Source organism: Suncus etruscus, chromosome 10 (genome assembly GCF_024139225.1).
Source record: "Suncus etruscus isolate mSunEtr1 chromosome 10, mSunEtr1.pri.cur, whole genome shotgun sequence".
NCBI lineage: Eukaryota > Metazoa > Chordata > Mammalia > Eulipotyphla > Soricidae > Suncus > Suncus etruscus.
The window spans coordinates 23,388,056-23,409,935 of record NC_064857.1 but is presented as its reverse complement, the minus strand read 5'-3'; positions in this window follow the sequence as shown (position 1 = coordinate 23,409,935).

The window sequence follows — 21,880 nt, the reverse complement described above, 5'->3', positions numbered from 1 at the left end:
AGTACAGAATTTAGTCACATTTTTTTCATATATCTTTTTTTTATTATTCTCTGTAGAAATCCTTGATAATTATTTACACAAGTACATATCAGGGTTGCAATATTTTTGTTCTCTTTAATTCTCTCACTTTTGCGATTTAAATAACATATACTTTATCTTTAGATCTTTAGCTCTTAGTAGTTGATACTAAGCATTGTCAACAAATTATACCCTCTGCCTTTTACCTGTGTTTTAGGTTTTATTAGCAGCTTTGTACTAACTCATTCAGGTAAATTACTTCTTCCTTAAAGTTGTCTGCTGTGTGGAATACCTTAGGTTAGAGAATTATTCTGTAAGATCTTAAGAATCTGATATTGCTCCAGAAAAAAACATAAAGTCAAAGGCTCTATGGGTATTAATTTATAAGGATAAAACATGAAATTAAGTTATATAGAAAGATTACCTCCAGTTTCAGAGAATTAAAAATGTAGTTCCCAGGGCTGAAGAGATAGCACAGTCGTAGGTCGTTTGCCTTGCATGTGGCAGACCCGGGAGGGACCTGGTTAGATTCCAGGCACCCATATGATTTCCTAGCCTGCCAGGGGTGATTTCTAAATGCAGAGCCAGGAGTAACCCCTGAATATTGCTGGGTGTGGCCCAAAAAACCAATAAATAAATAAAGTTTTTAAAAAATGTAGTTCCCTGTGCCTGCTCAAATGCTATTTTTCACCCCATTCTCCCTTTTGTTGTCCTTGGATAAAATCAAAAGCAAAATGTTGGGAGTCCATGCAGAGGAAACAGTTCTCCTTTTTTTTTTTTTTTTTTTTTTTTTTTTTTTTTGGATTTTCTGACCTATCCCATCAAACACACAGACCGCAAGCCCATTCCTGGTTGTTGAAAACAGGGTAGCCACACCACGCATGATGAACACAGAGCAGGAATTGCAGCTGTATTAGTGTCCTGGTGGGTCCCACTACTCCCACTCCATGAAGTAAGCCTAAAAAAGCAAGCAAATTGAGTTTTTACAGTTGGCAAACTCGAGGAAAGTAGAATGGTCAAAGAGGAGGAGGATGAGAAGGAACAGGGGGTGGAAAAGACCATGAAGAACAAACGATTACTACTTTCATGTTAGAACATAAAAAAAAAAACTTGCCTCCAGTGAGAAACATTGAAAGAAACACACAGTCTCAAGTTGAAGCTTGCATCATCTTGAAAGCATCAAGATAAGGCTACCCTGCAGGCCTTAGCAAAAGGAAGCAGTCCCTGCAGGATCAGGCAAAGTCAGGGGACACTAACATTTACTTAAGGTAATGGAGTCCCCATCCTGTCTAGAGTTGGGTGCAGTCAAAGGTAACAATCAGTCACTTGTTTTCCGTGTCCTGTGACTGTTGGAAGCGCACAAAAAATCATCCCAGTGAGCCTGTGGACGGAGATAGGAAGTAACCAAGTGCACCAGAAAAGATACCCTTTCTTCCCAAGTGTTGGCTTTGGATATTTTCCAAGGCTGTGAATTAAAAAGGGCCCTGGAAGTCTTTATGTTCATTAGATCTCAGAAAACAGCAGTTTTAAAGGATATATCCACATGTATGATCTCATTCAACCTTGCATAATTGTGAGGAAATGTTGACACCCCCATTTTGCAGCGAACAGAGATTAAGCTTGTAGCTAATTAGTAAAAAGACAAAAAAACTAGAGCTAAAGTTAGTCTTGCCAAAATGCTGCAAAGTTCTTCCCATTACTTAAAATCTGTGCTGGTGGTGGTGAGTGGCTATTAGAAAATAAAGAAGAGGAAAGTTAAGTGCTAGAAAGTACATATAAAAATGAAAATGCAAGTAATTTTCAAAAAGGTTTGGATACATTTAAATGAAAGATAGAGGGTAGGAGAGATAAGGTGGGTAGGATGCTTGCTTTGCAACAACCAACTCTGATTCCATCCACCATGGCACTCTATGTGGTACCCTGAGAATTACTAGGAGTTATCCCTAAGCATAGAGCACAACTAAGAAGGAGGGAAGGAGGGAAGGAAGGAAGGAAGAAGGAAGGAAGGAAGGAAGGAAGGAAGGAAGGAAGGAAGGAAGGAAGGAAGGAAGAAAGAAAGAAAGAAAGAAAGAAAGAAAGAAAGAAAGAAAGAAAGAAGAAAGAAGAAAGAAAGAAAGAAGAAAGAAAGAAAGAAAGAAAGAAAGAAAGAAAGAAAGAAAGAAAGAAAGAAAGAAAGAAAGAAAGAAAGAAAGAAAGAAAGAAGAAAGAAGAGAGAGAAAGAAAGAAGGAAGGAAGAAAGAAAGAAGGAAGGAAGGAAGAAAGAAAGAAGGAAGGAAGGAAGAAAGAAAGAAGGCGAAATTATAGATGCTGATAACATTTTAATTAAATAACTTGGTTTTAATTCATAATTACTGGAAATAATAGTATAACACAGTACACAAGGCATAAAAAACATGTTGTCTAGTCAGAACAAGCATAGACTCAAAATAAAAGGCTGGAGGAAAATCATCCAAACAAACAACACCCATAAAAATGCTGAAGTGGCCATACTAATATCAGATGATGCAAACTTTATACTCAGGAAAAGTTAAAAGGGACAAAGATGGAAATTTTGTATTAATCAAGGGATTTGTACAGCAGGAAGAAATCACTCTCGTAAACATATATGCATCGAATGATGGGCCAGCAAAATACTTAATATAATTGTTGAAAAATTTGAAAAATAGGATCAATAACAACACAATAATTGTGGAAGACCTCAACATGGCATTGTCAACACTTGATAGGTCAACCAGACCGAATCCCAACAAGAATGTACTAGAACTGAAAAGAGAAATGGAAGAAAGAGGCCTAGTAGATATATATAGGACACTCCACCCCCAGAAACCTGGATACACATTCTTCTCTAATGTACATGGAACATTCTCCAAGATAGACTACATGCTAGCACATAAAACATACCTCCATAATATCAAGAGGATAGAAATTTTGCAGGCTACCTTTGCTGACCACAAGACCCTGAAATTATATGTGAACTACAAAGGGACACAGAAGAAAAACTTTAATACCTGAAGTTTAACAGCCTAATACTGAATAACCAGTGGGTCCGAGATGAAATCAAAGAGCAAATCAAAATCCTCCTGGAAACAAATGACAATAGAGACACAAACTATCAGAACCTATGGGACACAGCAAAAGCGGTACTGAGAGGAAAATTTATAGCTTTGCAAGCACACATCAAGAAAGAAGAAGGGACATACTTGATTAGCTTAATGATGCAACACATAGAATTGGAAAGTGCTCAACAAAAGGACCCAAAAATAGGGAGACAGAAGGAAATAACAAAGCTGAGAGCAGAAATCAATGAAGTGGAAACACAAAAAACAATCCAAAAGATCAACAAAAACAGACGTTGGTTCTTTGAAAAAATAAACAAGATTGATAGACCACTGGCAAAATTAACAAAGAAAGAGAGAGAGAGAAACTTGATAACTCGTATTAGGAATGAAAAAGGAGAGATCACTACTGATATGACAGAGATTCAAAGGGTAATCAGAAAATACTTTGAGAAACTCTATGCCACTAAAAATGAGAACCTGGAAGAAATGGATAAATTCTTGGACTCATAATCTTCCACGGTTAAAGGAAGAGGATGTAGCATATCTAAGCACCCCCATCACTATTGAGAAAATTAAGACAGTAATCAAATGTCTGCCCAAAAACAAAAGCCCAGGCCCAGATGGATTCACTAATGAATTCTTTCAAACCTTTCAAGAGGAGTTACTACCAATTCTGGCAAGACTCTTTCATGAAATCGAAGAAACAGGAACACTTCCAAATAGTTTTTATGCAGCCAACATCACCTTGATACCTAAACCAGACAGAGATGCTACCAAAAAAGAAAATTACTGGCCAATATCACTGATGAACACAGATGCAAAGATACTCAATAAAATCCTGGTAAATAGGATTCAATACCTCATTAAGAAGATCATCCACTATGACCAAGTAGGTTTCATCCCAGGAATGCAAGGATGATTTAACATCCGTACTTCTATCAACATAATACACAACATCAACAACAAGAAAAATAAAAATCACATGATCATATCAATAGACGCAGAGAAAGCATTTGATAAGATCCAACACCCATTCTTGATCAAAACTCTCAGCAAGATGGGAATGAAAGGAACCTTTCTCAATATAGTTAAGGCCATCTATGACAAGCCAGTGGCAAATATTATCCTCAATGGAGAAAAACTAAAATCTTTCCCTCTAAATTCTGGCATGACAAGGCTGTCCTCTCTCACCACTCCTATTCAACATAGCACTGGAAGTACTTGCTATAGCGATTAGGCAAGAAAAAGATATCAAGGAAATTCAGATAGGAAAGGAAGAAGTCAAGCTCTCGCTGTTTGCAGATGACATGATACTCTACTTAGAAAACCCTAAAGACTCTACTAAAAAGCTTCTAGAAACAATAGACTCATACAGCAAGGTGGCAGGCTACAAAATTAACACACAAAAATCAATGGCCTTCCTATACACCAATAGTAATAAGGAAGAAATTGACATTAAGAAAACAACCCCATTCACAATAGTGCCACACAAACTCAAATATCTTGGAATCAACTTGACTAAAAATGTGAAGGACCTAAACAAAGAAAACTATAAAACTCTGCTCCAAGAAATAACAGAGGACATGCGGAAATGGAAACACATACCCTGCTTATGTTTTGGCAGGATTAATATCATTAAAATGGCAATACTCCCCAAAGCATTGTACAGATTTAATGCAATCCCTCTAAAGATACCCATAACATTCTTCAAAGAAGTGGATCAGGCACTTTTGAAATTCATTTGGAACAATAAACACCCTAGAATAGCTAAAGCAATCATTGGGAAAAAGAATATGGGAGGAATTACTTTCCCCAACTTTAAACTTTACTACAAAGTGATAGTTATCAAAACAGCATGGTATTGGAATAAAGATAGGACCTCAGATCAGTGGAATAGGCTTAAATACTCTGAGAATGTTCCACAGACATACAATCACCTAATTTTTTATAAAGGAGCAAGAAATCCTAAATGGAGCAAAGAAAGCCTCTTCAACAAGTGGTGTTGGCACAACTTGCTAGCCACTTGCAAAAAATTGAACTAAGACCCCCAGTTAACCTCATGTACAAAGGTAAAATCCAAGTGGATTTAAAGACCTCGATATTAGACCCAAAACCATAAGATATATAGAACAACACATAGACAAAACACTCCAGGACATTGAGACTACTGGCATATTCAAGGAGGAAACTGCACTCTCCAAACAAAGTGAAAGCAGAAATTAACAGATGGGAATATATTAAACTGAGAAGCTTCTGCTCCTCAAAGGAAATAGCACCCAGGATACAAGAGCCCCCCACTGAGTGGGAGAAACTATTCACCCAATACCCATCAGATAAGGGGCTAATCTCCAAAATATACAGGCACTGACAGAACTTTACAAGAAAAAAACATCTAATCCCATCAAAAAATGGGGAGAAGAAATGGACAGACACTTTGACAAAGAAGAAATACAAATGGCCAAAAGACACATGAAAAAATGCTCCACATCACTAATCATCAGGGAGATGCAAATCAAAACAACTATGAGGTACCACCTCACAACACAGAGATTGGCACACATCACAAAGAATGAGAACAAACAGTGTTGGCGGGGATGTGGAGAGAAAGGAACTCTTATCCACTGCTGGTGGGAATGCCGTCTAGTTCAACCTTTATGGAAAGCGATATGGAGATTCCTCCAAAAACTGGAAATCGAGCTCCCATACGATCCAGCTATACCTCTCTTAGGAATATACCCTATATTCATCGCAGCACTATTTACCATAGCAAGACTCTGGAAACAACCAAGATGCCCTTCAACAGATGAATGGCTAAAGAAACTGTAGTACATATACACAATAGAATATTACGCAGCTGTCAGGAGAGATGTCATGAAATTTTCCTATACATGGATGTACATGGAATCTATTATGCTGAGTGAAATAAGTCAGAGAGGGTAAGAAAAACGCAGAATGGTCTCACTCATTTATGGGTTTTAAGAAAAATGAAAGACATTCTTGCAGTAATAATTTTCAGACACAAAAGAGAGAAGGGCTGGAAGTTACAGCTCACCTCATGAAGCTCACCACAAACAGGGATGAGTTTTGTTAGAGAAATAACTACATTTCTAACTATTCTAATAATGAGAATGTATGAAGAAAATAAAAAAGTCTGTCTAGGGCCTGGAGAGATAGCACAGCGGCGTTTGCCTTGCAAGCAGCCGATCCAGGACCAAAGGTGGTTGGTTCGAATCCCGGTGTCCCATATGGTCCCCCGTGCCTGCCAGGAGCTATTTCTGAGCAGACAGCCAGGAGTAACCTCTGAGCAAAGCCAGGTGTGACCCAAAAACCAAAAAAAAAAAAAAAAAAAGTCTGTCTAGAGTACAGGCGGGGGTTGGGTGGGGAGCAGGGAGACTTGGGACATTGGTGATGGGAATGTTGCACTGGTTATGGGTTCTTTACATGACTGAAACCCAAACAACACAATCATGTATGTAATCAAGGTGTTTAAATAAAAATATATTTAAAAAAACAAAAGTTTGTAATTTCGCTTATGTTATAATACCTGAGTTAATAAGAGTCAGAAATAAAACAACCCCTACTGAATAATATCTTTAATAAAAATATGTTAAACTGGAAATTAAAAAAAAAGAAAAAGAAAACGTTGTCAACATATGGTATATATTGATAAATGGATTTCAGGTTGATAGTCTGTTAGGATCTCTCTATAACAAAATATAATAAATTAGATGATTTCTAAACAATAGAAAAAAAATTTTTATTTGGTTTTTGGGTCACATCCGGTGGCGCTCATGGGTTACTCCTGGCTCTGTGCTTAGAAATCACTCCTGGTAGGCTTGGGGGATTCGAATCACCATCTTTCCTGAGTCAGCTGCATGCAACGCAAACGCCTTACTGCTGTGCTATCTCTCAGGCCCCTAAACAATAGAAATTTAATTCCCACAGTGTTGGAGGCTAGGAAGCCCAAGATCAAAGTGCTGAGATATTAAGTATCTGGTGAGAACTAACTTTCTCATCATTGGTACTTACTAGCAGTAATCTTACAAGACATGATTTTTTCCGAAAAATGTATTGGAGGGTGGTGGTTTCACATCACAGAGAACCATTTCTTTCACAGGGTCACAGGAAGTAGTTGTAATAGGATGGGGTTTTTTAGAAAGGGTAGTGGGCACCAGGATGGCAAAGAAATTCCTTTGTGTGCTGGTTTCCTGAGATGTAATCCATTGAATCTGGAAATCTAAACAAGGATTTCTGACTAAGGGTTGAGCCTACGTAACATCTGGAGGTTAAGATAAGGGGAACATTCTATACATTCTCAACATCTCTTGCCTGTTTCTGGTTTTAAATTTTGAATTCAGCTCTTAGTTTATTTCTTTTTCCTTTTTTTGTAATGGTTTTGCACCACATCTAGTAGTGGTGAGGTCTTTCTTTGGGTTCTGTGCTTGAGGTTGCTCTTGGCATTGGGGAGATGGCGTGTGTAAGGGGGGACTATAGGTGCAGTGCTGGGGAGTGTGAATCCTTACCTCCCACATGGGAAAATTTTGTTCAGTATGTAGAGCAATATCTCTGGCCTCATTAACTCTTAATTTTATTGGAGCCAATTTTAATACATTGCTTTGGGAATTTGGTTTTTTGTTTTTTGGGTCACATCTAGCAGCACTCAGGGGCTACTCCTGGCTTTACGCTCAGCAGGCTCGGGGGACCATATGGGATGCCAGGATTCGAACCACTGTCCTTCTGCATGCAAGGCAAACTCCTTACCTACATGCTATCTCTCTGGTCCCTGGGAATATATTTTTAATATCTAAAACAGGGGAGACATAAAATTAATTCCATTACAAGCATAGATCTCAGTTTCAGAAAAAGAATAGGAGAAATATGAAGCTCAAATTAAAAAAATTAGAAAGATAACATTTTCTTTTTTTTTTTTTTTGGGTTTTTGGTTTTTGGGTCACACCCGGCAGCGCTCTACACTCAGAAATTGCTCCTGGCAAGCTCGGGGACCATATGGGATGCCGGAATTCGAAACACCGTCCTTCTGCTTACAAGGCAAACACCTTACCTCCATGCTATCACTCCGGCCCCGAAAAATAACATTTTCATCACTACATTTCAGAGTGCGCTTTTGGTAAACTTCTTGATATTGGTTTTTTTTTCTTTTTCTTTTGTGGAAGCACTGGCTCACTGGAACTTAGAAGCCTTGTTAGTTAGTACTTCATGAGTTTAAGCCATGTGTTTAGAGTCATGTGCTTCCTGCACATTGGTTAATCCATTCAATGTCCTGTGAATGAGCTGCTACTCTAGGCTGAGAACCAAGGACTGATTTAAAAGAAAAAATAAAATATTTTTGGAGCTGGAGAGATAGTACAGAGGTAAGATACTTGCCTTACATGTAGCCAATCCCCCCGTCCTTTTTTAACCTTGTTTTCGGGTGATACCCAGTAGTGATCTGGTTTTATTGCTGGCTCTGTGCCAAGCCTGGTTTGATCATGGGCTCTACATAGAGTCCCTGAGCACTGCTAGGAGTGATCCCTCAACACAAGTAAGTCCCTGAAGTAAGTCCCAAGGGGCCACAGTGATAGACAGTGGGTAGGGTGTATGCCTTGCATGCAGCCAACCTGGATTTGATCCCTGGCATCCAATATGGTCTCCTGAGCATCGCCAAGAGAGCCAGGAGTAACCCCTTAACACAGCTTGGTGTGGCCCCCAAACAAAGCAAGAAAACAAACAAACAAAAAGTAAACCTGCACCTCTGGGTATGGTCTCTCCACCACAAAAAAGACTCCTTATGGGCTGCAAAGAGAACTCAAAGATTTGAGTGCATACTTTTCACACAGAAGGCCTGGATTCTATTCCTTATACAAAATGGTCCTCAGAATACCTCCAGTAATAATCATGGGTCCTGAGGTTGAAGAACCCCTTAATCACTGCTGGGTGCAGTCCCAAAGCAAAAGCAAAATGATACGAAGTTCTTTACTAAGAAGACTGAAGTGACTAGAACACTAATACTGAAGCTGGGGAGACAAGAGAAGACTGAGCATAAATTATATGGACAAAGATCAGGTCTCCATTAATTGTTTTTGTTTCTCCCTGGCAGATTCTTCATCCTTCAAGAAAACTTCACAAAACTTGTAGGCAGGTCCTGTCTTCATATAGGCTGGTATCTATTATTAAGTAATCCTAAAGTGCAGACAAATATCCAAAGTTCCTTGCTTAAAGATTGGTGTATAAAGGGGCAGAGATTTACCAAAGTGGTTAACTCATTTGCCTTACACATGGACAATCCCAGGTCAATTTCTAGTACTGCACATGATTCCATAAGGCCTGCTAGGAGTGACCAAAGCCAGGTGTGTCCCAAAACTGTCTCCTCTTTCACCCTCCCAAAGAAAAGATTGTGGGAGAAAAACCAAAGGGAAGACTCAGGCTAAAAGTGCCTGCCTTGCAAGCATAAGACCATGAATTTAATTTTTACTACTACTTACATATATCAAGTATAGTCTTTTTTTTTTTTTTTTGAGGAGGGGGTCACACTCAGTGGTGCTCAGGGGTTACTCCTGGCTCAGAAATTGCTGCTGGCAGGCACAGGGGACCATATGGCATGTCGGGATTCGAACCACCATCTGTCCTGAATCGGCTGCGTGCAAGGTAAACACCCTACCACTGTGCTATCTCTCCAGCCCCCAAGTATCGTCTTGATGGTTCTACTGTTTGGAAAAACCATAAAGAGTTTTTGACTTCCAACATACAACTGTGTGTGTGCAAGTATCTCTACTAAAGTGTGGACTTCAGATGAGCACCAGCAATCAGACAACTGGGATCCCTCACAAGCACATTTGTGAACCCCCCTTGAGCAGCCCCTCTTGAGCCTCCTAACCAGAACATGCATGAACTCTGTGAGTGCAACCCTGGTAAGCACATGTGAAAGCACTGCAACTAATGTGTCAGGCCCTCCTCGAGCAACATAACTAAGTGTATGAGAACTACAATCAATCATGTGTGTGATCCTGGATCATCACAACAACAAAATAGGGAAGGAAGTGAGTGGTGTATAATAAATGGTCCTTTGGGGGCCAGAGCGATGGCACAGTGGTAGGGCATTTGCCTTGCTTGCAGCTGACCCAGGACAGACCACAGTTCAATCCCTGGCATCCCATATGGTCCCCCAAGCTAGGAGTGATTTCTGAGTGCATAGCCAGGAGTAAGTCCTGAGTGTCACAGGGTGTGGCCCAAAATCCAAAAAATAAAAATAAATAAATAACAAATGGTCCGTTGAACAAGTCTCTTGCTATATTCAGCAGTTCAGGATGCCATAGCTCAAGCTTATGTTGCCCATTTTGTCTTTGATTTGATTCAGTAAGTAAACTTTGTACGGGTATGGAGATTGTAATTCATTAGTTACCTATGCAGTATTGATTCTTCTCTTTTTTTTTTTTCTAACTCCACTTGGTGTACACCCCCAAGTTTTTTTCTTTCAAAGAGGCAATCTTCCTCTAATATGTGACAGAAATTCAGAGTTTGGTTTGGGTTATTCTGAATCCTAGTTCTGGGAATAGGGTCTGAAGATTAATTTCATTCAAAGTCAATGGTGGAGTCCAGAGTTTGGGCCAGTTAAGGCCCTTGTTCCAGAACTTTTTGTGGGAGATGTTTTTGGCCTAAACTCAGTAGTGCTCAGGGGTTAGTCCTGGCTCTACACTCAGAAATCACTCTTGGAGGACTTGGGGGACCATATGGGATGCAGGGGATCAAACCAGTGTCAGACCTGGGTTGGCTGCATGCAAGGCAAATGCCTTACTGCTGAGTTATCTAACTCTGGACCCTAGAACTTATTTTTCAATAAATAATTCAATTTCAGGGGCCGGAGTGGTGGTGCAGCAGTTGGGTGTATGCCTTGCACGCAGCTGCCCTAGGACATACCGCGGTTTGATCCCCAGGTGTCCCATATGGTCCCCCAAGCCAGGAGCCATTTCTGAGTGCATAGCCAGGAGTAACCCCTGAGCGTCACTGGTGTGGCCCCAAAACCAAAAAAAAAAAAAAAAACAAAAACAAAAAAAAAACAAATAATAATTCCATTTCAGCTTTGACCTTACTAGATGAGGATGATGACTTATGTACCCAATGTAAATGCAGCTTTAGATCTTAGATATATGACTATTAATGTGTACATCACAAGTTCTGACTGAATGATACTTGAAGCCCTACTCCCACTTTTCAATCCCCTGTCCCACTACATCCTTCTTCTGATTTATGGTAGTTTTGCCTTAGTAATTTCTTTGACTTAACCATGTCAATCAATAGAGGTGACATGGAAAATAAAGAGCTCAGATTTTAAAGAGAAAAGCAGATTTAGCTGAAGCTCCATCATTCAGTAGCTATATAACCATGAAATCAATTAATGTCAACTCTTCAACTTCCACTTCTTGACTTGTAAGGTGAAAATATGTACAAAAAGGATTATAATGCGTAATGTAGGTAGGTCTAGTATAGTTCTTGATATATGGGAATGAGTTGGTTATTACTAGCATTTATTATACTTGTTCTCTGAACTTGAACATAAGACATAATTTAATTATTAGTAATAAGATACATTTTTATAAACCATTGTTTCAGGCTCTGAATTGTACTATGGGGCAATTCAAACAGTTCTGTGACCAGTTCAAAGACCTGTTTCCAGATCCTGCCAATGTGTGATTTGGGGCAGGTCTTTTTGGTTCTGTGGACCTTGATTTTCCTAATACAATGTAGTCCTGAGAGCCAAGAAAATCTCCATAGACTCTTTAAATTCAACCATCTTAATAATATTCAACTTCAATAGCATTTTAGTTCCTGAATGATCTCACAGGTTTCCTATGACTCTAATAGTAAACTTCAAGTCGCACAGCTGAGGAAGGTAATTTATAGGGTTTAGGTCCCTCTAAGAAAAATCAGAACAACTATTGGGGGGTATTTATTTTGTTTTGGGTCACTCCTGATGTTGCATAGAACTACATCTGGCTTAAACAGGTGCATCCCTGCAGTTTTGTGGGACCACAAATAAACATGGTGCCAGGGAGCAAATCCAGTGCACAAAGCATGCACACTAGCCCTTTATGCTCTAGTTTGGAGACTTATAGGTATAGATTAAAATATAATAATAAAATAATCTTCAAGTTCATGGATAAAAAAATCACGCCTATTTTCTGCACAGTCTGTGAGCAAGGGAAAATATTTTTAAAAGATTATTTTGTGTTATGTGAAAACTAAACATATTTTTGTTTTGTTTGGGCCTAAGTCAGTGGTGCTTAGGGGTTATTCCTGACTCTGAACTCAGACATCACTTCTATCAGGCTCAGGAGACCACATAGGATGCCAGGTATCAAACCCTGGAATGCCACATGCAAGGCAAGCTACTTTCTGTACTATTATCTGGCCCGTAAATAGATTTTTGTGTCTATAAGTAAACTTTGTTTGAATCATACTAGATAGTGCATAGGGGTTACTTTAGCCTCAGGGCTCAGTAGTGCTGGGGTGAGGACTGTAGTACAGAAAAAATTTAGAGCACTAGTGGTGCTCTGGAAGCTTAGAGTTCATTATGTTTCAAGGACATCTGGGATAGCAGTTCAATTCAAGGGCCTGAGAATGTGCCATGCATTTCCACGACTATTTGGGGGTTCTCTAGATCACATCTGATGTTGCTCAAAGGATTTCAGGGCTACATTTGATAATACTTGAGGAAATATGTGGATCATGTAGTTCAGGGAATTGACTCTGGGTCAGGTACATCCTAACATGTGCCCTAACCTCTGGACTATCTTTCAGCTTGGAATGCTTTTATTTAATTAATTGGGGGGGGGGGTTTGAACTTTACACATTGATGCTAAAGGCTACTTCTACCTTTGTACTCAGGGGTTCCTCACTGTGATGCTGGGGGTGGGATCTTGTGAAGCCAGAAATTGAACCAGCATTGGCTGCATGCAAGGCAAGTGTCTTAATCCTTATGTTACTTTCCAGCAGTGGATCAAATCCAGGCTTCCTACTAACAAAGTATATGCTTCATCTATTGAGTTATTTTCACAACCCCATAAATAAATGTTTTAAAATATTTGAGCCACAACTGATGGTGTTTAGGGCTTACTATTGGCTCTATGCTTAGGGATCACTCATGGAGGGCTCCAGGGATTGAATGGGGTGCCAGGGATCAAACCCAGATCAGCCTTGTACAAGGCAAATACCTTACCCACTGTACTATTGCTCTTTCCACTCCATAAATAAACTCTTATTGAAACATAGCCATGCCCACTTGCTTGCCTTTGTGGCTACCTTCATGCCTTCATTCTCTATGAGTAGAGTTGATCAGTTTTTTCACAAAGAAACTGGGGCCATTGGTGAGAACTGTGCACTGGTGAAGGGTGATTGTACATTGTATGACTGAAACTTGATCACGAACAACTTTTGTGACTTCGGAAAAATAAACAACCGCTGTTTATGAACAACCTTGTAACCATGGTGTTTAAATAAAGTAATCTAAGAAAATATAGAGAGCTGGCACTACCTAAAATATTTACTGTGTGGATCTTACAGGAGATGTCTAGCTGCTCTCTATTCAGTACATATATTTCTAAAACTCTGTGAAGCAATATACACTGAACACCTTGTAAATGACACAGATTTCATCCTTGTGTAAGACACGCATAACAAATGATACCCTGAAATGGAAAAGACGCAGCCAGAAAACTCATGCCCTGCATACACTGTGTATGATGATGGGTGCAATTCTGCTTAGTGCCAAGTTCAGTCTGTGCCGCTAGAAAATGCCAAGGAATTGTAAGCAAAGCGTAAAAAATAGAAAGGAAAAAAATCATCTGGATGACATTAAAGAAATCATGTAATTTCCTCCTTTTACGGTAAAATAGCCTTCGCTGAGGCACAGCAGGGGGCTTTATAGCAAATTGTTCTTTCTTCCTACTTGAAGAACTCCCACTGTCACTGAAGGGCACAGAGCCCTAAGAACTGCCTGCCTCACGACAAGCCAAAGAAATGTGTTCCTTCAAGGGAGAGGAATGTTCCGACTCCATTTAGTCCAAGGCAGAAAGTGGGAAGCGAGTATCTAGCTGACGTGCTGGCAGCCCTGTGTGGGTGTGAAGGCAGCCTGAGGCTGCATATTATGACTTTGACCTTGATCTTAGACATTTGCTAAAGCGAAAACATGTTCTTTGCATGCTAAGCCTCCAGTTAGTCCCTTACTTTCGGGGAACAATGGGGCTGCCATTTGAACAGATCCAGTTGTACCGGGAAAAACATTAAGGACTTAAAGTGTCTTATTTTTGGTGAAAGTTTATGAGGCAAACATTACTATTTATTTTTTGATGATTTAAGAAACTTAAGTTTGATGACGTTAAATAGCTCACCTAAACTAGAGATTTTCAATTTTTTTATGACATTGCAAGAGTCTATGTTTTATTTTCTACTCAGAGTTCTATTAATATTTCATAGAATTCTTGGGGAAGGGCACATCAGGCAATACTGAGTCTCTCAGTTTAAGAGCTGTTCCCAGTGGTGCTCAAGGAACTGTATGCTATTACAAAGATTAAAAATGGGCTTCCTGGGCCAGAGCAATAGTATAGCAGGTAGAGTATTTGTCTTGTATGTGTCTGACCTATATTCTATCCCCAGCACCCCATGTGGTCCTCTGAGTACCTCCTGGAGTGATTTCTAAGAACAAAGCCAGGAGTGAAGTCCTAATCACAGTTAGAAATAATACTCTTCTTCCAAAACAAAATACAACAAAATATAACTGGGTCTCCTGCCTGCAAAACAAGTATTCAAGCTGTTAAGCTATTTTTTATGTAAAATTTCATAGGTTTCTTATAATAAATATACTTTAAAATAGGGCATCATTAGTCCACTGAGAATCCAAAAATAATAAGCCACATGATCTTATTTTCTATTGCTAGTTCCTTAAATAATTAAAGGTGTAATTAAAAAGAGGGAGCAGTATTTACAATAGCCATAATCTGGAAACAACCCAGATGACCAACAATAGATAAGTGGCTAAAGAAACTGTGGTACATATACATTCATCTAAGGGTTTTAAGAAAACTAAAAAACATTATTGTAATAATACCCAGAGACAATAGAAATAGAGATAAGGGCTGGAAGGACTGATCAATGATATGAAGCTTGCCAAAAAGAGTGGTGATTTCCGTTAAAGAAGTAAGTACATTGACAACTATCATGACAATGGTAGTGAGTGAGAGAAATAGAATGCCTATCTCAAATACAGGTAGGAGGTGGGGGAGGGAGGAAATGGGGGGCATTGGGAGTGAGAATGTTGCACTAGTGGGGGAGGTGTTCTTTTTATATAACTGAAACCCAGATACAAGCTTGTTTGTAACCATGGTGCCTAAATAAAAATATTCATTTTAAAAAATAGATAAATTCAACATGTTAAAATGCGACATAAAAATTATAGTAGTAGAGGCCTGAGCAGTGGTGCAAGTGATAAAACGTTTGTCATGCACGCGCTAACCTAGGACAGACCACGGTTCTATTCCCCTGGCATCCCATAAGGTCCCCCAAGTCAGGAACGATTTCTGAACACATAGCTGGGAGTAACCCTTGAGCATCACTGGGTGTGGCCCAAAAGCCAACCAACCAAACAAACAAAAATTTATAGTAATAAAACAAACTAATAGTAAAAAAAAAAGTGTAAGTGCAATTTGAATCCCAGAATAAGAGAGGATAATATCTCATAAGAAATATTTTGGTGGGGCCAGAGCGGTGGTGCATGGCGTAAGGCATTTGCCTTGCACACACTAGCCTAGGACAGACCTCGGTTTGATCCCTCGGCATCCCATATGGTCCCCAAACCAGGAACGATTTCTGAGCACATAGCCAGGAGTAACTCAATCATCACCGGTGTGGCCCTCCCACCCCCCAAAAAAGAAAAACATATTTTGGAAAAAAATGGACAAAAATATTTTAAAAAATTTATAAAATATAAAAGATATTTAATGATAAGCTCAATCACTTCATAGGATAATAAGTGAAACAAATACCAAATAAACACCCAAACATAAAACACATCTAGACTTACATTCACATTACTGACACCAAAAATAAGAGAAAAGGCTAGAAGGCAGCAAAAGGCCAAAAAAATGATATTATCAGGGGCCAGAGTGATAGTGAAGTGGTAGGTGTTTGCCTTGCACAAGGCTGACCCAGGATGGACCTGGATTCGAACCCCGGCATCCCATATGGTCCCCCAAGCCAGGAGCGACTTCTGAACGCATAGCCAGTAGTAACCCTGAACATTGCCGGGTGTGACTCAAAAACCAAATAAAATAAAAATAAGAAGTGATGCTGAAGCAAGAAACTGTCACAAGCTCTCTTGGAGCTCACATTGCCAGCAAGCAAGTAGCAAAGGTGTAAATTTAATTATGACGGCCAGAACTATTTTCTTTGAGTTCCTGTTCACAGTCTTCATGTGCACAGAGGACGGTGGGTCCATTTAATATTTGTTCACCCAACCCTGCACATCTGGATTTCTCCAGGGTCAGGTATCTGACAAACTTAGAAGACAGCTGGATATCTCCTACCACCAAGTGGTCCATTCAACACTGCCATCTGCTGGCGCTTCTGTGAATTGACTCCAAGTCATCTCCCCAGTCCTCTTGCCTCTGTCATTTGAAATTCAGTTCATTTTAACCCAGGAAATTGTTCTTTTACAAATTCTAATTTATACTTAAACTAATTTTTAAGGCTTTTTGTTCCTAATACAGGCATGGTGAAGGAGGAATATAGGGGGCATTGGTGGTGGGAATATACTGGTGAAGGGGGTTGTCCAGTGTTTTTTAATTTTTATTTTGATCATAATGGCTTACATATCTTTCACAGTAGTATTTTAGGTACATATTAACACTGAATCAGGGGAATACCCATCACCAAATTTGTCCTCCCCCCATTCCAGTTCTCTTTCTGCAATCCATATACTCCACCATCACCCCCCCCTCGGGCTGCTAGAATAGGTGGTCCCCTCTTTGTCTAGCTTACTATTAGTGATCATATATCTGTTTGGTCCTGGTCCCCTCCCTTGTTTCCCCCTCTATTTAAGAGGCGGAGCTAGATAAATTGAGTTACGTGGTTTTGTTTGAAGGAGAAAGAAAAGCAATAGATTGGGGTACAAAATAAGAAAAAAAAAAGAAGTCAAATACGTTGAAAATGGGCGGAGTCCTTCTAGAGGCTTTAAACCTCAGTTTGAGAGAGGATGTGAAAAAGGTAACTGAAACACCACAACAATACAGAAAGAAATATCAAATTAAATATCCAGTGAGCACTACAGCAATAAAGACAAGCACCACACAATAGTCTCGGTTCTGAAATCAAATCATGCCGGAGTGCAAAAAGAAAGAGAAAGATAAGATAAAATAAAATAAAATAAAATAATATTGGAGACATCAACTTCAATATCTACACCAAAATAAAGACATCAAAAAATTGATCAATAGATAAATAAATATGTGGAAAAATGATTGTTTGTGCTTTTTTTTTCTTTTCTTTTTCCCCCTGCATAGGCACAGTAACTATTGGGGATATTACAGAGGGAATTTCCTTGGCCTAGGAGATACAGGGTTTCTCCACCCCTGAAGTATACTGTCATGGAATTAACTATAGACTCCTTGCATGATCCTTTACTCTCCCCTCGATGCTTTCGCGGTGTATGGAAGACTTCTGCTTCGTCTTGGATGGTAAAATCAGACCTCTGTATCTAGAGATGTTGGTGACTGTGCAGCTCAAGGAATGGAGCTTATGATGACGTCTTTCTTTGTGATTCTAGCAGGTCTGCTTCTTCAGTGTCATTTTAATCCATCTTCTGTAGTTGGTGGTCTTGGTCCTTAGGTTGCTCCTAGGATGGAACCTGGGATAAAGTCTTTCGTTATGTTTCCAGAAGGCCTGTTCAGTTGCGGTTGTCTCAGTCAGACCTCTGGAATTGGAGATCTTGTTTGTTGAACAGATCGTAGACCAAAAGCTAAGCTAGAGCTTTTTGTCGCTGTTGTTGTTGTTGGTTCCTGGATACGTACTGTCCAGTCCTGGTTGTAACAGCCAGTCATCTGTATATAGCGATCTTGTCTTTTGCACAGATCAAAGGGTGACATTTTCTGCTTTTGTCTTATGGTTGGCTGATGAGGAAGGACAACTTGCTCTTAGATCAAGTTGTTCCCATTTCCTCTTTGTCAGGTTATCAATTTAGAACTGGCGCATGTTGGTGTCAAAGCAGTATTATGAATGCCCTGGAGGGGATTTGGTTCCTGGAGCTGTTGTGGAGCACTCTGTCGTTTCTATGTCTGGGATCCAGGAGTCAAAGCTGGACGGTCAGTGTCTAGTTCCCTGGAGTCTAAGTTGTTTCCACATGACATACGTTCAGGGTGGGAGATGTCCCTGGTTTGTAAACAAGTATGAGTTCTTATCTCTAGTAAATAAGAGCTTGTTTTTACACATAAAATTTCTCCTTTGTTTAATATGTCTTTGCAGGAAGAAGTGGTGCTACATTATATTGCTGGTGGATTTGGGGGTGGAGAGAGAAGAAAACAGACACCCGACAAAAACTAAGAATATATATGCTCACACATAACTACAGGAAAAAAAAGTTTCTTTTTAAAAAATAAAAAAAAAGATTAAATAAAAGACTTAATTAGAGGAATAAAGTGGGGCTGGGAGAGATAGCATGGAGACAAGGCGTCTGTCCTTCCTGCAGAAGGACGGTGGCTCAGATCCTGGCATTCCATATGGGTTGTTCTTTTTTATGGCTGAAACCCAACTACAAACATGTTTGTAATCATGGTGCTTAAATGAAGATATTGTTTAAAAAAAATAAAAATAAAACAATAGCAAATGGAATTAATGACCAAAGAGACATATTTAAGCTAAAAGAAAACATTTTCACTCACCAAATTGACCCAAAAAAGGCATCATGCTTCCCTTATTGGAGAGAGAAAGAGAGAGCTCAGAAGACAGAAGCACAGAGATTAGTGTTGGAAGCAAACAGAATGCAATTAAGCAGTGTTTATCCATTTTTCTAAAAAATGTAAAATAAAACAGTAAAGAGTTAGTATTTTTGGTTGGTTGGTTGGTTTTTAATGGTGGGGTTCCTTCTATTTAGAAATATTGATCATTACACTAAGAATTTTAAGCAAAAAACAAAAAAAAAAAAAACAAAAAACAAAAAAATGGGGCCCGGAGAGATAGCACAGCGGCGTTTGCCTTGCAAGCAGCCGATCCAGGACCAAAGGTGGTTGGTTCGAATCCCGGTGTCCCATATGGTCCCTCGTGCCTGCCAGGAGCTATTTCTGAGCAGACAGCCAGGAGTAACCCCTGAGCACCGCCGGGTGTGACCCCAAAACAAAAACAAAAACAAAACAAAAAAAAAAAACAAGAATTTTAAGTAGATTATTCCTCTTATTCTAAATGACACTTCGTGAAAAAGTTCATTATATAGATGAGAAAAAAATGATGCCCAATGAGGTCATTATGTCAAGGTCGCAGACTCAAAATAATAACTAAATAGGGACCAGAGCGATGGTGCAGTGGTAGGTCATTTGCCTTGCATGTGGCTGACTTGGGACAGACTGCAATTCAATCCCCTGGTGCCCCATATGGTTCCCCAAGCCAGGAGTGAGTTCTGAGTGCATAGCTAGAAGTAATCCCTGAGCATCACCAGGTGTGGCCCAAAATAAAAAAATATGAATGTCTTAAATAGAATTATATTTCTTAATGATTCTGAATGTGAAATCCAGATTTAGGTTAGTTTCTTTGGAAGACTGGGAGACAAAAACCTATTCCAGGTCTTCTGTTCCTTACCATATTGTTCCTTATCTAATTATAAGATTACTGTCTTGCTCACTATGTTCTTCCTGAATGTGTATTTCTGTTCAAATTCTACTACCATCCCCCATTTTTTTGTTTTTGGGGTCACACTCATAAGTGCTCAGGCTTACTCCTGGCTCTGAGCTCAGGAATTACTCCTAATATGGCTCAGTGTACTTATCATATGTGGTGTTAATGATCAAACCATATTTGCTATGTACAAGATAATTTCTCTACATGCTATGCTTTCTCTCTGCTACCTCCCCACTTTGTATAGAGGCATTATTTATACTGGATCAGGGAACACTTTAAATACCTCTATTGCTTCTACAATGCTATGATTTCCAAATAAAGCACATTCTGAGTGAAAATTTGGACATTGAAAATTTAAAAATTCTAATTTCCAAATAAGGCAGATTCTAAGTCAGAATTTATGTCTAAGTATGACTTGAAGGTTCATTTAATCTCTAATAAAATTCAACTCTAGGGCCACAGAGATAGCATGGAGGTAAGACGTTTGCCTTTCTTACTGGGGGTCATTGGTTCGAATCCCGGCATCCCATATGGTCCCCCAAGCCTGGCAGGAGCTATTTCTAAGTGTAGAGCAAGGAATAATCCCTGAGCAATGCTGGGTGTGACCCAAAACCCAAAAATCAATCAATAAATAAAATAAAAATAAAATAAAATTCAACTCTAATAACTCCTCTTTCCTTACAACAGACATAGATACTTCAACGCATCCTTTTGTTCTTATTCTCCTATTTTTCCCTACAATTTTAGCCTATAACATGTTGTATATATGATAGGAATTTATAAAATTGACATGTTAAGAAAATGAAGACCTTGTGCTTTGAACTAGAGCTGGGAATACTTGTCTTGAATATGTGAAGTCCTGAGGTAGAACCACAGTATAACAAAGGAAGAAAGGATAGAGAGAAAGAAAGAAAGAAAGAAAGAAAGAAAGAAAGAAAGAAAAGAAAGAAAGAAAGAAAGAAAGAAAGAAAGAAAGAAAGAAAGAAAGAAGAAAGAAAGAAGAAAGAAAGAAAGAAGAAAGAAAGAAAGAAAGAAAGAAAGAAAGAAAGAAAGAAAGAAAGAAAGAAAAGAAAGAAAAAAGAAAGAAAGAAGAAGAAAGAAAGAAAGAAAGAAAGAAAAAGAAAAGGAAGGAAGAAAGAGGAGGAAGGAAGGAAGGAAAGAAGAAGAAAAGAAAGAAAGAAAGAAAGAAAGAAAGAAAGAAAGAAGAAAGAAAGAAAGAAAGAAGAAGAAGAAAGAAAGAAAGAAAGAAAGAAAGAAAGAAAGAAAGAAGAGAGAATGAAAGAAAGAAGAAAGAAGAAAGGAAGAAAGAAAGAAAGAAAGAAAGAAAGAAGGAAAGAAAGAAGGAAGGAAGAGAGAATGAAAGAGAGAAGGAAGGAAGAGAGAATGAAAGAGAGAAAGAAAGAAAGAAAGAAAGAAAGAAAGAAAGAAAGAAAGAAAGAAAGAAAGAAAGAAAGAAAGAAAGAAAGAAAGAAAAAGAAAAGGAAGGAAGAAAGGAGGAAAGAAAGAAAGAAAGAAAGAAAGAAAGAAAAGAGAAAGAAAGAAAGAAAAGAGAAAGAAAGAAAGAGAAAAAAGAAAGAGAGAGAACAAAAGAGAAAGAAGGAAGGAAGAAAAAAGAGAGAGAAAGAAAAGAGAGAAAGAAAGAAAGAAGAGAAAGAGAGAAAGAAAGAAGAAAGAAAAAGAGAAAAAAGAGGAAGAAAGAAGAGAGAAAGAAACAAAGAGAGGGAGAAAGAGAAAGAAAGAAGAAAAAGAAAAAGAAGGAAAGAAGGAAGAAAGAAAAATAAAAAAGGAAGAAAAAAGAAAAAGAAAGAAGGAAAAGGATCAACAGAAGCTCGATAAAATCACTCTAAAATTCTCTTCCAAAGATCCTAATTTCCTAACCCTACTTTATTTAAGCTAGTTTTTTTCTTAATCAACTTTATTCAAAATATAAT